The following is a 16,721-nucleotide window of genomic DNA, read 5'->3' on the forward strand; positions in this document are numbered from 1 at the left end:
ATACAAGGTTTTATATAAATGAAATTTGTAATTGGTCATCTTCAAAATTTTTTAGAATCACAAATGAATGAATTTGATAATTTATGCAAAGGTTGAGACCATTTCATAATAGTTGAACACAAAATTATGCTCTTTTACAAAAAAAAATTTATGGTTTCTATGTAAGGCTAAATTCTACATTTTATTATCTATCTGAATTAAATGTTAAATAACTCATTTATTGGCACTACTTTTTCCTCAATCAGAAATACCCATATTTAAAGAAGAAAATCAGCATTCTCAATTGAGCACCCTATCGCATGAAGAAAAAGATGAAGATGAGAGCCAAGAAGAAATTAAGGCTCAACATAATGGGTTGCAGATAAGAATGGTGCAAATGTCACTAGATGGAAATTATTTTTTAGAGCCCTAATAGATCAACTTGAAGGTGACCAAGAGAAACGCTTAAAGTATTGTAGTATGATAGTGGATTACCTTATAGATCATCATTCTAACTTTGAGTCTTTCTTTTCTCAGAAAGATGATATGAATTTTGAAGATTACTATGAAAAAATGATAAAAGATTCAAGACTTGGGCAGACCATTGTGAGATATGCAGCCTCCATGGTGACTCAAACTAACATTCATGTGCACCATATGAAGGGCCAAGTATCCCAAATCAACAATTTTGATAGCTCAGATACTCCCACACTCCATGTCTCATATCATGGCAAAAACCACTAAAATAGTTTGTTCTTCATTAATAACAATGTCAATGCTCATGTAAGACCCATGCTTTTGAAGGAGGATAATCAAAGGACATGTCATAATGACTGAGAGCCTATAAAATTCATTATATATTAAAAAAGGGTGCAAAGACATAAATAAAAGCTGAAAAGAAGAGAAATTATTGAAAAGGTAATATGAAACTCAATGAAAGAAAAGTTTAACAAGGTTAATTCCATAGGAACCAAGGAAGAGAAAGTTATAGAGATTTAAAAATTATCTTACCAATGTTTCACCATGCACAGAAAATGTAATAGTGACATCATTTGATACATATAAAACTATTAGTATAACCCTTGCACCCTCCAAAGATGCAAGTGCTAGTAATAGACAAACATCACCTTATTTTGATCCACTACAATACGTATTGCTGGCTGTAAAACATTTTTACATGAGGACTCACAACTCACTTTAAATCCAGTCTTTTGCTTCCGCATAACTTTCAATTTCTTAAACAAGTGAAGGAATAAACTACGCTGAAAACAACAATCAAATGATAGTTCGCTGATAGTTCGCTGCAACCTACTAAACCATTTTTCTCCAACAACTCCTTAGTAGCAATGATAAAAATACTTAGACTTACAACAGTAGAGATTATAAGTCACAAACATTTAAGCCTAACTGCGTGCATATCCACAAACACCAAACTCGCACTTGTTATGATGACAACTGTTGGAGCAGCTTCCATAGTGAGATTTGTCATTGTTGAGATCAACACACTTTCCTTTACAGTAGCTGGATCCATAACCACATGCATGCCCACATTTCCCACAGTTGGATGAATCAGAACTCACATCAACACAGTATTGTTTGGAACAAAACTTCCATTTGCCTTGCTCAAACCCATGAGCACAAGCATATTTTGAACATGTCCCCTCATCATTACCACACCAAGCATTTTTGTTGTTCTTAACATGGCTATTGAGAAATCTAGAGCTCATGAATTCTCTGCCCTCACATGCCACATTCATGCTCATAATTATAATTACAAGCATTGACAAAACCCATAACTTCATTTTGATCTCCATTGTTGCTCAACGAGATACCCAAGCAGCACTAGCACTATTGCAAAGAGAGTGAATGGAGGGCAGATATTGTTGCTCAGTCTGTTAGATGAAGTGGGTATTTATAATGCTATTTACTTGTGCAGTTGTATGCTTTCATTCCATGTGAGAAGCGAGTAGAGTACAGCAATGGCGACTTGGGAGTTGAGTTGGTACCACTAAGAAAATGAACGGAACTTGTTTGTGGCTTTCTTCTCACGTTAGTCATCTTTTGTGCTTGTGTGGAGCATGGTGCATTTGAATGCCTTATTGTGATTGGAGGGAGGTACAAAAGAATACAAGGAGGGTTTAATCTTAGGAGCTTTAAAATCTAAACTTCATTTTCTTGTGAATTTTTCTTGGCTATATAAGAACTTTTTCCTTGGAGATAGTGGAGAGAAATATAGATGATCAATAGTTAGTTTAAATTAGTTTCAAATGGAGTATCAAAATTGTTGAAAGAAGGCATTAAATGAAACAAAATAAGTAAGTGCAAATGAAATTTCAATATTGTATTATATTAATAAAGAAATTCAAAAATAATAATTATAATTTTAAAAGAATATTATATGCATGAAACGCAATGGTTATAAGAAAATGCAAGTTGTTAATTGTATAATTAGGAATAAGATAGCATCACCATACATAACAAATGAATAGATAGGCAATGCTTAAGGGATATTGGGAAACACTTGTATACCGTTGTGAGGTTTTCACATCATCGCCATATTATATATGGGGACCTATTTTGTTCATAGTCTAAGGGCTAGAGCAGTTTTGGGAACAATTCAAAAATTTTGAAAGCCTTCCAATAGTCAAGTTGAATAGGGAAATTTTTTGAAAAATTTGGAGTAAGTGTCAAAAATGGGAAAAAAGGGGCAAATTTTGGTCGTGTGTGGAAAATATGAAATTTGATGAAATCTGGTAAAAAATAATAATTAAAAATTGAGCCAAAATACATTTGCTTGGCCAAGTGCATGGTGACTTCTACACAATACACATACTTGTCTAAGTACATGGTGGTCTGCACTTTACATTTACATGCCAATGTGTGTGGTGACTACTACACGTTCCGTGCTCTTGCCTTGTTTTCCACCGTCATTTTTCCTAAGTGCCTAGTGGTTTCAACTTTTTGTTTGATGGTTTTGCCTAAGTGCCTAGTGGTTTCAACCTTTTTGATTGATGATTTTGCCTAAGTGCCTAGTGGTTTCCAGTTTTTGGTTGATGGTTTTGCCTAAGTGCCTAGTAATTTTCAGTTTTTGTTTGATGGTTTTGCCTAAGTCCCTAGTGGTTTTGACTTTTTGTTTGATGGTTTTGCCTAAGTGTGTAGTGGTTTCCACTCCAAGATTAATAAGAGATCTCAATTACAAAGGCACCTACCTCTCCTTGAGCTTAATGAAACACTTTGCAATTTTGAAATTTATTGGGAGATTGCAAAACATGATCAAATTTCAAAATTAATTTTCCTTTGATTTTGATTAAAAAAATGGTTTTAAAATGAGATGAGATCAAGATTTGCCTCGACTTTGTAAATTGTGTGTTTTAAATTGAGATGAGACTTAAACTTACCTTGACTTTGTAAAATATGGATTGATTTTAAAAATTAATTAATTAAATCATCCATTGCTGCATTGAAATTATCCAAATGGCATCGGTTATAACAAATGAGAATTTAAAATAATGGAAAATAAATTATAAATGTTAATAAAATAAATATTTTCCAATCAAATTTGCACCACCCAACTAAATTATTTTCATTGAAAATTCAATGGCAAATTTGTAATGATTTTCTAAGTCTTATTGTAATTCTTATTTAAAATTTTATAATTATTTACAAGTGGTGGTTTTCCTTGTAAGTTAAGATGATGAGGTGGCATAATGGTATTTTTTCTAAAATGTCTATGGTTTCCTTCGGGCTTTCCTATTCATCTACGAGGTGGTGGCTTCTTCTATAAGTGATCTCTTCTCATTGGCCCAAGTGTCGTTTATTCTTATCAAATTGTTATGGTTTTGAATTTTTCTATTGGCCCATAAAGGTATTGTAATTTTTTTATTGGCCCACAAGTTGGTGCTTAATGGTAACTTTGTGAGCATTTAATGTCTGTAGCAGGTGGATATGAAACCCTAATTAGGGTTTGTGAGATTTGATCTGGGCCCTTGATTTCAAATCAATCTTGGCCATTCATTGTATTTGAGTTCCCTGTATAAACTCCCAACCACTCTCATTTGTAAGGGAGGACTTTTTGGAGAATTTTTGGTTATATAATACCAAATTTTCTCTACTTTTCATTGGTGTGCCATGCATGGTGAATTATTGTGATCAAGCTTGTACTGGTTCATGGTGATCCATATTTCCTCACTTAGTTTAGGATTTTGTTTCATGTTGTTAGAAGTAGTTTAGTGGGATAAAAGTATTATGGATGTTCACTTGCCTGACTTGAACAAATCTAAGCCACTAGCCTTTTATGGATTGTAAGTGTACCTTACATGGTGAGCCAATGAAAAAACTTAACTTCAATTGATGTTTAATCTTTAGTTTGCATCCAGATGATGGGATTGGAGAGAGGACATTGAGGTGAAAATCATTTGCATATTCTTTAGAAGCTTGCACTAGGTCAGTGGAGTCGCTGGCAAGATTACATCTAGTAGAGTCCAAGTTCATCTATGATTCCTTACATTCTTAGTAGAAGTAGGAGTAGAGGTTGGAAGTTTAAGTTGAAGTCAAGGATTGGGAAGTCAGAACTTCAATTTTCATTGCACATTATAGAGCCAAATCTTTAGAAGTGCAAAAGTTGATATCCATTGAATGAATAGTGTAAGTCCCTATGTTGTAACCAACAAATCACATTATTTTATAGAGCAAGTATATACCATAGAAGGAACTTTGAAGTCATTTTATTATCTTACTTTTTAAGCTTAGGATGAGAGATGACCTTATATCAAGATAGGACTAATAATTTGGTGTTTCTCCTCGAAACATTAAGTATTTGATTCTGCTTGTTGTAGTAGAACAAAACTCACATCAACAGAAATTGGTGCTAGTAGGAGATCTTGATTGAAATTCATTCTCAGAACAACTTAGAACATCAAAAGCATTGTTAATATACATATCCTCCATCACCACATCAACAGAAATTCATGTCAAGAGGAGGGCTCAAACAAGGTTCATTCATGGAATTTTCAACAAGTGATCTTTCAAGTTGTATTTGAGATAGGAGATCTCTTCAAAAGTGAACAAAGCCAAAACAAAAAGAAATGAAAATTCAAAAAACCAAAATATAACAAAAAAATGGTTTCTCAATGGAAAGGAAGGTGGATTTTCTTCCCATTTGGTTTGATTTGAACAAGAGGTTACATCCATTTGATTTGACTAAGCTTGTAGCATTGGGACAATGTAGGATGCTTAGTTTTCCTTTTGAGGATGGACTTAGCATTGCAAGGAAAAATTTCTTTTTCACGAGTATATGAACCAGTGGTACTTGTCAATTCAATTGTAGAGTTTTTTAAGTTCAAATATGATATTGAATTAGGAATTCAAGATGTGGATATAGAGGGAATACTTGGTGTAGTGTACATCACCCTTTACATTCAGAGTCTAATTGCCCATTTTGTGAAGACACTGACTTGATCAAGTTTCAAATGAGTTGGTATGAGGAAATATCTATATGGTGGGTGACAAGGACTTATTCCAGCTCCCAAGTCAAATGATTAAAAAATGTGGTAATCCCTACTCAAGTTGGCAACCAAAGGTTAGAAAAAGAAGTTAGTTACAACATGGCGACATGTGATTGAGTATAAGGACAGTGGTAATCAAGAGGAAGATTTTTCACACATCACTTCACTACAAGGAGTGGACAAGAAGATTAAGGAAATGATAGATTTCATTCAAGGAAGAGGAGACATAGAAGACAAAGATCAACATCATGAAGAACTAGAAGTTTATTATCATAAGTTGGAGGAGGTGATCCAATAAAATTTCCCTCATTTTGCAAGGATGAATTCTTGAGTATGAATTGTGAGAAATTTTTCGTACTCTTCAAGAGTATGATAATTAGATAGAAAATTTTAATGAGGAGGTACAAGATATTACATGTGAATTGAAATAAGAAAAAAATTGTGAAAATTTATTACAAAACATCAATGCTACCAAGTTCTTTGTGGGAGGTGTTAAACGAGATCATAAAAGGGATTAATCACATAATTAGACTGCACATCTATCCATCTATCAAGGAATAATAGTTTTGAGTGTAGATTACTACATATTATAACCACAAATGTTTGTGCTTGATATTTTAACCACAAATCTCAATACAGCAAGCTTTAAAAATTCAGTTAGGCATAAATCTCACGTGGAATTCTAGATCACCCAGCTAACCTAATTATAGATTCTCGGCCACATTTTAAAATCTAATTGTGTAGGACTTTTATCAGAAATTTAAACCATTGTCTTACCAACATAACGCGTAATAGCTTAACTAGTTTAGCCATGAGGACCCAAAACACTATTTTAAGTCTAAATAGATGAGCGGGAAAAAGAAGAGAAAAAGTGTAGAGAATAAACTTGGTTGAATACAATAGAAATTGAAGTATAGTTGGGAACTTCTTTAAATAATGAAGAAAGTTGATTGCAAATTGCTTAGGCAAAAGTTGGAAATTCAGTATTTGAGGATGAGAAGACGGCGTGAGAAGTCCACAAGAACAGGCTGGAATTTCTAGAAGTTGAAGAAACCTTTGCCTCCTTGATAACCATTTAGTAAATTGCAGGCAAAATTGTGAACGTTTTCAGTTGTTTATTTTATTTCCTGCCTCCTCAACACCTACTTTGGAACTAACACTTGTACGAAAAGAACAAAGATGACCTAATTTAAAGTTTGACTTGATATATGTCCAGCTATTATAACGCTCAATTCATAAGGTGAACTATTCTGACTTTATGTAATGTTCAAGGCAAGCATGTGAAATAGTGTTTTCTGTACGATTAATATATACTATTTTACTCTAGTCTGACTCTAAAGTAGAATCTAACGTAATCTTCCTACTGTCGATGTTGTTTTGACCAATTTGAAATGTGCAAACTTGCAAAGTAGTTCAGAATTGAGCAAGAAAATGTGACTTGAAATTGTAGGAAAATATTTGAATAGTTAAGGTGGTAAATAGAATACTAAATTAAGTAGGTTTAATTTTGGAAGAAATTATATAGTTATTCAGATTTGAATTAGAGTAGTATTAATATGGAGGTCTAATGTTTCACTTTTTATAAGCATACTTTAGATGTAATGAGTGAGATGCTTCATTCTTGTGAGCATCTCCCAGATTCAATGAGTTTTATTGTAATGCTTCCTTTCTATTATGAGGTCATGTACAATGTGAACTTGTATAGTTTGGAGACAAACTATCTATGTGAATAGAGTTTGTATGATGGAATAGGTTGTTTCTATCGTACGAAGGGGTTGGTATACAGTAAGAAAGTGGTACGGGTTGCAAGGAACTGTACAGTGGGGAGAGTAGAGGGAGGAATATGGTGATTTGGCAAGGGAATGTACGGATGGCATGTTAGCAGGTCATGCATTGAGGGTGTGTGACGTATGACAAGCGGAGGAGGAGGAGAGTGTGTCATACAAAGGAGATGGGGAACTCTCGTACAATGGAGTTAGGAGATGGAGGGAGGTGATGATGGTTACAGAGAAGAGGGGAAAGGTAGTATGGTAAGGCATTGCAAGGGAGGTCTCCAATAAAGAATAGATGCATGAATAGAATAATTGAAATAGTCGTGCCTAAAAGCATAACACAACAAATGGTCTAAATTGCATATATTTTCCACAATGCACACAAAAGAACTTGAGATACTCGCCAAAACACCAACTGCTGAAAATTTTTGATCTCCAAATGACAGTACTTGATTACATATGTGCATCAAACAAGATTCCAGAAGATACATAATAGTTGACAAATGATGCCAATTAACAAATCTCATACACAAGTGAAATATCGAAATGATAGCTCCAACAACATAATAGGGTGGCGTTGAACTATCGAAACTACAACAAGTAAAGTAGGGAGGATCTTTGACCTCTGAAACTATGCACAATGATCCTTGATCAATGATCATTATAGGGCCCAACCATCCTCCTTATAAAGGCCTCTAGGAAGCATCTAAAATTTTGAAATTGGCTAACAATATTATTTATTTTATTAATTTAGACCCCATATTTATTAATTAATTAAAGATCATCAGTTATTTTGTTTTATTCTTGTGACCAAATAATTATTACATTAAAATTGGGGCATCAAAAATCCTTTTCACCCAAAGATTGCTTGCCCTCAAATAATTTGTAATTGAATGAATTGCCATCAGTTCCTTGAGATCTGAAAGCAACCACTCAAGTGGAATGAGTGAATTAGCATCCAACCTTCATTATGACATGCTATTAACAAAATTCTATTGCAGTACTCTAATATAAACATTGTTTTGTCTATAGTCTTCAAGTTCCCAAACATGTTAGTCTTGAAATTCATCAATGTAATCCTTCATGATCGCCACCTATGGAGGAAAGACTTTATACTTAAAATGATAGTAGCAATTAGTCCTCCAATTCACTATCGGCAATGCCTCCACCTCTAGATTTGTGATTCCATTTATGTGACCCTAGATCATTACCAATATGCTCCTAGAAGATTTGTAGCCTTGTTCTCCTTGCACACACTCATAGTATTATGACGGTCCACTTTGACATTGGCTTGGTTGTCCTATTTTAGATTTGTTATTTTTTCTTGTTCCTTGGCGTCAATGAATTCTTCAATCTTGTGATTGTCTTGTGACTTATGTTATTTTCCATCTGAATGGGCAATTGAATTCTTTTGCTTGTCCATATCCCCTTGTACATGTATCACTTCATCTTGTATCCACTTATCAATCTCCCACTTCAAACCATTTTTAAAGAGTATATTGTACTGAGATGAAGGATACTTTGTTCCCACTTGCCTATATAATCCTTCAAAGACATGTCCTTCTCCCATTCACCCATTACCCAATCTTCCTTGATTTATCTCAACATCTCAACCAAATTGTGTGTTTTCAATTCCTCAACCTTAGAAGTGGAAGTCATCATTAATGGTCTTGTGCTCACCAAGAGGTTGAGTGTGACCCTTGTCTATTCATGGATTTTTGGTTGACATCTTAAATCTCTCAATATTTCACTCAAACCATCACTTGGTGCCATTATTTAATCTCAATATCTAACGAGCTGACAAGATCACTAGCCCCGATATGACTATACATAATCTTCTATTTTTGTTATAAATTCTTCTACGATGCCAACTGCTATAGTCCAGAGATAAAATATCTATGTTAGTAGAGTTTGTATGGTGGAATGGGTTGTTTCATTCATATAGAGGGGTTGGTGTACAATAAGAAAGTTGTACGAGTTATAGGAAATCGTACAATAGGAAGAGTGGAGGGGGTGTACAATGATGTGGGAAGTAAATGTATGGATGTGATGTTGGTAGGTCATATGTTAAGGGAGTGTGATGTACGATGATTGAGGGATGAGGAGAGTGTGTCCTATGGAGAATACAGAGAACTTTCGTATAGTGCGAGGGTATATGTGGGGTAAATGTGTATGAAGTAGGACTAGTCATTGCTTAGATCTATTAGATCTAACACATTTCTTTTACATATTTTAGGACACATGGCAACAAGACAATGAAGACCAAGAGAACCTAAGAGGAGCAAACATCTAAAAATAACTCAACATAAGCTAGTCTTTTTGACTTGATGATTGACCTCTTTTCATAGACATCTTATTTTTCTATACTCATACATCCATTCATTTTTTATTTTGATATCAAAATGTAGTGAATTATTTCTAGCTAGTTCCATGACTTTTATGGAGCATGCATACAATACTATGATTAATAAAATTACATTTTCATTAAAAATCTTGTAAAACTACTTTTCTATACTATGTTCATTTCTTCATTAAATGTAGTGATTCAAAATTGTTGTAATCTTTCAAATTTATTGTATTTGATTTGAAAGAACAAAAGGATATTAAATGGACCTTTTTCTTTGAAATGCTCATTGCTTTAACCAAATTGAGTTGGAAGTGAAATTTAGGTAATTCACCTATAATTCAAAAAGTGACAATAATGCTTGCAATGAGGCTCCTCATGCCTTTTTTAGAATACTCATTAAAGGATTTGGATGCAACTTTAAGTCATAACATTGTAGATTTTAACAATAAATTTCAATTAAAAATAATGTGTGTGAGAGAGTGAAATGATGATGGCAATAATATTTTACTATATATTGTATTATGTTCTTATTATCTATTTAGATGTCTACCAAATGACTAGTTGCTTATGTTAGCCATAAAATATCTTCTAAATATATCTAAGAATTTATTTTGATCTTATCTAGTATGATAGGTGGGAGATTATGGGGATTCAACTGTGCAACTTTCTTGGGTCAAACTCATTGACTTATGTTTTATGAGTAGTCATTTACAAGAACCTATTTCTCATGAGAACGAATGGTATCTATAGCTATGATGTCCCTAATTTTAATGTAATAATTAATCAACAAAGTTTTCCCAGGAATTAAATAAATTAATAAATGACCTTTAATTAATTAATTAATATGGGGCCTAAGCTACTAAATAAATAATATTTTTGGCTTGTTGTAAATCTCTAGATTCTTGTTGGAGGCCTTTATAAGGAGATGGTTGGCATTGTAATAACTAGATATTGAATTTGACTCTTCTTTGTATTCTAGAGGCTGAATGTTGAGGGATTATTGTACACACTTTCAAATGACCCCACTACTTTGCATGTTGTAGTTTTGGTTGTTCAACACCACCCTATTGTGTTGTTGAGGGATTTTACTCTTCTTTGTGCTGAGGGATCATTATGCGCAGTTTCAAAGGTGGAAGATCCTCCCTACTCTACTTGTTACAGTTTTGGTAGTTCAACACCACCTTATTCTATCATTAGAGATATCATTCTGATATTTCACTTGTGTACGGCATTTCTTAATTATTGTCATTTGTCGACTATTATGTATCTTCTCGGATCTTGTTCAATGCACATATGTAATCAAGTACAATCATTTGGAGATTAATATATTTTGTGTCATTGGTGATTTGGTGACTATCTCAAGTTCTTTTGTGTGCATTGTGGAAAATATATGCAATATAGACCTTTTTTGTGTTCTTCTTTTGGGCACGGCTATTTCATTTATTCTATTCATGCATATGTTCTTTATTGGAGACCTCCCTTGCAAGGCCTTATCGTACTACCTTCCTCCTCTTCTCTGTACACCATCATTGCCTCCCTCTATCTCCTAACTCCATCATACACCCCTTCATACAACAAAAAAAAACCAGTCCATTGAATAGACTCTATTCACACGAATAGTTTGTCTCCAGACTATACTAGGTTGCATTGTACATGACCTCATAATAGAAAAAAAGCATTACAATAATAGTCATTGAATCTAAGTAATGCTCACAAGAATGAAGCATCTGACTTGTTACCTGAATAACTATATAGTTTCTTCGAAAATTAAACCCACTTAAGTTACTACTCTATTTACTACCTTAACTAATCAAATATCTTCCTACGATCACACCTCAAATGTTTCTTCCCCAATTCCGAACTACTTTGTAAGTTTGCACATTTCAAATTAGTCAAAACAGCATCGACAGTAAGAAGATTACGTTACATTGTACTTTAGAGTCGGACTAGAGTAAACTAATATATATTAATCGTACAGAAAACACTATTTCACATGCTTGCCTTGATCAGCAAATAAAGTCAGAATAGTTCACCTTATGACTTTAGCGTTATAATAGCTGGATATATATCAAATCAAACTTTAACTTAGGTCATCTTTGTTCTTTTCGTACAAGTGTTAATTCCAAAGTAGGTGTTGAGGAGGCAGGAAATAAAATAAACTGCTGAAAACGTTCACAATTTTGCGTGCAATCTACTAATGCTTATCAAGGAGGCAATTTATAAAATAAACAGCTGAAAACGTTCTTGTGGACTTCTAGAAATTCCAGCCTGTTCTTGTGGACTTTCGCCGAAGCATTTTGCAATCAACTACATTTCAATTTCTATTGTATTCAGCCAAGTTTATTCTCTCTGCACTTTTTCTCTTCTTTATCCCGCTCATCTATTTGGATGGAAATATTGTTTTGGACCCTCATGGCTAAAACAATGGTTTAAATTTCTGATAAAAATCCTACACAATTAGATTTTAAACTATCTACAATTAGGTTAGATGGGTGATTTAGTCAACGATAAGGTTCAGAATTCCACGTAAGATTTATGCCTAACTGATTTTTTGAAGCTCGCTGTATTGAGATTTGTTCAACTCAAACCAAACATGAGCAAATAACATTATAAATAGCCAGCTTTATCCAACGGAAAGAACAACAATCGATGCCTTGCATTTCCTCTCTTTACAATACTTTAGATTGATTAAATTTTCATTTGGATTATTCGTTTCCTAGCAAAACCCAGGTTTATATAAGCCATTACAAGCACTAGAAATAAAAAGTTGGATTTTTTAAAGTCCACTCTTGCTTGTTTTGGAACTCTTTTTATCAGTGATCTTGTGTGTATCTTGGTGAGCAACAATGGAGATCAAAATCAAGTTATGGGTTTTGTCAATGCTTGTACTTACAATTTTGAGCATGAATGTTGGATGTGAAGGCAGAGAATTCACGAACTCTAGATTTCTCAATAGCCATGTTAACAACAGAAATGCTTGGTGTGGTAATGATGAGGGAACATGCTCAAAGTATGCTCGTGCTCATGGGTTTACACAAGGCAAATGGAAGTGCTGTTCCAAACAATACTGTGTTGATGTTACTTCTGATTCATCCAACTGTGGCAAATGCGGGCATGCATGTGGTTATGGATTCAGCTGCTGCAAAGGAAAGTGTGTTGATCTCAACAATGACAAATCTCACTGTGGAAGCTGCTCCAACCGTTGTCACCATAACAAGTGCGAGTTTGGTATATGTGGATATGCACAGTACTAATGCATGGTCTACTCCATTCATTATCAAGCACAAACAAACATTTGTAAACTATAATCTCTAGTAATCTGAGCTCAATCTTATTATTCCTTAATAGATGGTTGGATCTCCAGTCTAGCTATGCAATTGATTAGCACTGAGGAAATTTTTAAGAATAATGGTTGAGTGAGTTGATTGCATTCAAAGCAGTTGCAAGTTGTGTATACCTTCAGTTGTGAAGAAATAAATAGATTGATTTTAATGTTCAAAGCAATATGCCGTGGATTCAAACTAAGCTGTGAGCTATAAAAATATTTCATAGCCAGTGAAATATATTGTGGTGGATCGAAATACTAAATACAGTGATTGAATACTTATATAAAGTGCGTGGAGATTAGGAAATAAATGTTTTTAATTATATTAAGTGGGGAAGGCCCAATATTGGAAAATGGAGACTAGGGAATGAACATTTGGATCTTTCAAACTGACTGATTTTGTTTGGAGTAGTTTTCGAGTATAAAGTATCTCTCTAGGATGTTACAATTTTATCATGAGTTCATAGTGCCATATATAATCATATCATTTATATGTCCGAAAACATGGTAGAAAACAAATCGATTCCCCTTTCACCATAAATACTCTGTGAGGATTGAACAATAAGCCCAAAAAGGAGAGCTTACTGCATATGATATCATGACAGTTCGAAAGCCTGCCACTTGAGAATTTGACATTCGAATTGGGAACGGCTTAAACATCACACACTGAGCTTAATTCTTAAACCAAAAGTACTAAATAGTTAAATTTGACTTTTTTTTTCCAAGTTTAATTCTTTCCTTAGTGTGTGATGTTTAAGGGTGGCCTTCAAATTGTGGAGACATAAGCAATTAATGATAGAACTATACTTCTCATACATCCATGAGATCAATTGTAGTTTGAACTGCAGTTCAAATATGAGCTAAAAATAAATAAATAAAATTTCTAAAACATGGTAATATCTCTTACTTGAATAGGAAGAATTTGACTTGATAGTGAAGATGATTTAAGTAACTAAAGTGAATACAGTGGATGAATATATAATAAACAAGAGAAAATGTAAATTAGATTATGTTAGATTGTATAGTCAGAGTAGAGTAAACTAATATATACTAATCATACAGATACCCCTATAATGGATAATCATACGCTACAATAGATACTCCTTAGTCCTTGGCTCTTAGCCAAAGAGGTTCATCTATGAGACTTTATTAGGTAGCTACAAATATCTTGCAGAAGACCTCCATTTAAAAGTAAGGCATATAGATAGTAGGAAATTTACATTATATTCCACTTTAGAGTTAGAGTAGAGAAAAACAATATATTAAGTGTATAGAAAACTAAACATCTATCTCACATACTTGTGTTCAGGAAAAACACCCGATTTCATTCGAAAAGTAGACCTTATGACTTGAGCATTATAATAGCAAGTGACATATCTCAAATCAAGCCTTAAATGTGTATGAGCTGGGAATAGTCATTGCTTAGATCTATTAAATCTAACACATTTCTTTTACATATTTTAGGACATAAGGAAACAGGGCATTGAAGACCAAGGGAACCTAGGATGAGTGAACATCTAAAAACAACTCAACACAAGCTAGTCATTTTGACTTGATGATTAGCCTCTTTTCATATACAGGTCAGTGTAAGAAGTTGGGTCTCACTTTTGGCCAAAAAATGGAAGTGTTTTTCCTTTTTTTGAAATATTTTGTCAATTGATGCCAAAATTTGAGCCATTTAGAGATTAAATATTTAAAAACTTCAAAAATAAAAATTGTAGTGCTTGGGATCTCCTTTTTGAATATGTAATTTATTTTTATACCCATATAATAGATTTTTTTCTTGGGATGGATATTTAAAAACCACTTTTTCAAAATGCCTGTTTCAAGACCATACCATGCTCATGTATGGAGACCATAATTTGACACAAATAAATAATTTTTTTGTGAATCCTTTTAAATAGAGTTACCTGACACACCAAAGATTGATGAGAATATTTTTCTTGAATTTTTTGATGAATATTTTTTTTATTATTAATTTTTAATTGGCTATAAAGGTAAATTTTAAAACCTCTCGTGTACAAACACCATAATTGACCAAAATTTCAATTTTTAAATTTTTTTTATAAACTTCAAGAGAATTGGATGTAGATTGATGACATATAAATTAATTTAAGAAAATTTATAAAATAAAAAAGTTATTTAAGTTTTAATGAACATCGCTATTTTACATTTAGGTACCACCTTTAATTTTTATTTTCAAATAGTAAATAAAATCATAACACTATAAAATTTATATTTTTGAAATCAGGACAGTGAGAGCGCTAATGGGTTTTTGTTTCATAAAAAAATTTGATATGGAAGACCCTCTAAAAATTATGGCAAGGCATGAATTTGTTAGTTCAATGCCTCAGTCAAATTTTGAGAGGCCAAGGCATATGCTTGGTCTCACCAAGCCTATCCCAAACTAGAATCCAAGGAGGGGAAAAAAAATCCCACCTCATGTTGTAAGAAATGGGCACCCATTATTTGAAATTCAAAAAATGGGTACCTGTTTTTAAAAACTAAAAGTGGCATTTAAAATCCCCCCAAAACTTAAAAAATTGAATTTTTTAGAAATGAGTACCCATTTTTTTTAATTTTAAAAAATGAACACACATTTATTAAAAATCAGGCACCCATTTTTTACTTTTAAAAAATGGGTACCCATTTTTTGAAAATAAAAAATGGGTACTCATTTTTCGAAAATAAAAAATGGGTACTTGATTGTAAAAAAAATAGGTGCTTGTTTTTTAAATTTAGGGTCAAGTACTTGAGCCGAAAATAGGTGCCCATTTTTTAAAATTGGGTACCTGTTTCTAAGAGGTCTCATTCCGCGGATTTGACTTCCACGAAATCGCAACCCAACTTTGTGCATTCACCCATACATCTCATCTTATTTTTATATACTTTTACACATATTCATTTATGATTTTGATATCAAAATGTAGTGAATTATTTCTAGCTAGTTCCATGACTTGTATGTACCATGTATACAATACTTTGATAAATAAAATTAAATTTTCATAAAAAAAAATCTTGTAAAACTATTTTTCTTTACTATGCTCATTTCTTCATTAAATGTTATGATTCAAAACTGTTGTACAATCTTTTAAATTTATTGTATTTGATTTGAAAGATAAAAAGGATATTGAATGTACCTTTTTTCTATGAAATACTCATGGCTTAACCCAAATTGAGTTAGTAATGAAATTTAGGTCATTCACCTATAAATCTAAAAGAGACAATAATTCTTGTGATGACACTCCTCGTGCCTCTGTCAGACTTACTCAAAAAAGGATTTGGATGCAAGTATAAGTCATAACATTATGGATTTTAACAATGAATTTCAATTAAAAAGAATGTGTGTGTGTGTGTGTGTGTGTGTGTGTGTGTGTGTGTGTGTGTGTGTGTGTGTGTGTGTGTGTGTGTGTGTGTGAAATGATGATGACGAATATATTTTACTATATATAATATTATGTTCTTAATATCTATTTAGATGTCTACAAAATAACTAGTTGCTTATGTTAGCCATAAAATATATCTAAGAATTTATTTTTCATATTATCTAGTATGATAGGTGGGAGATTATGGTGATTCAATTGTGCAACTTTCTTGGGTCAAAATCATTGACCTATGTTTAATGAGTAGTCATTTACAAGAATCTATTTCTCATAAGAATGAATGGTACTTATAGTTGTGATGTCCCTAATTTTAATGTAATAATTAATTAATTAATTAGTCCCATAAATTAAATTTAAAATGACACTTAATTAATTAATAAATATAGGGCCTAAATTAATAAAATAAATAAT

This window comes from Cupressus sempervirens, chromosome 3 (assembly GCF_028749045.1).
Source record: "Cupressus sempervirens isolate cs-2001-9-10 chromosome 3, ASM2874904v1, whole genome shotgun sequence".
NCBI classification, from domain to species: domain Eukaryota; kingdom Viridiplantae; phylum Streptophyta; class Pinopsida; order Cupressales; family Cupressaceae; genus Cupressus; species Cupressus sempervirens.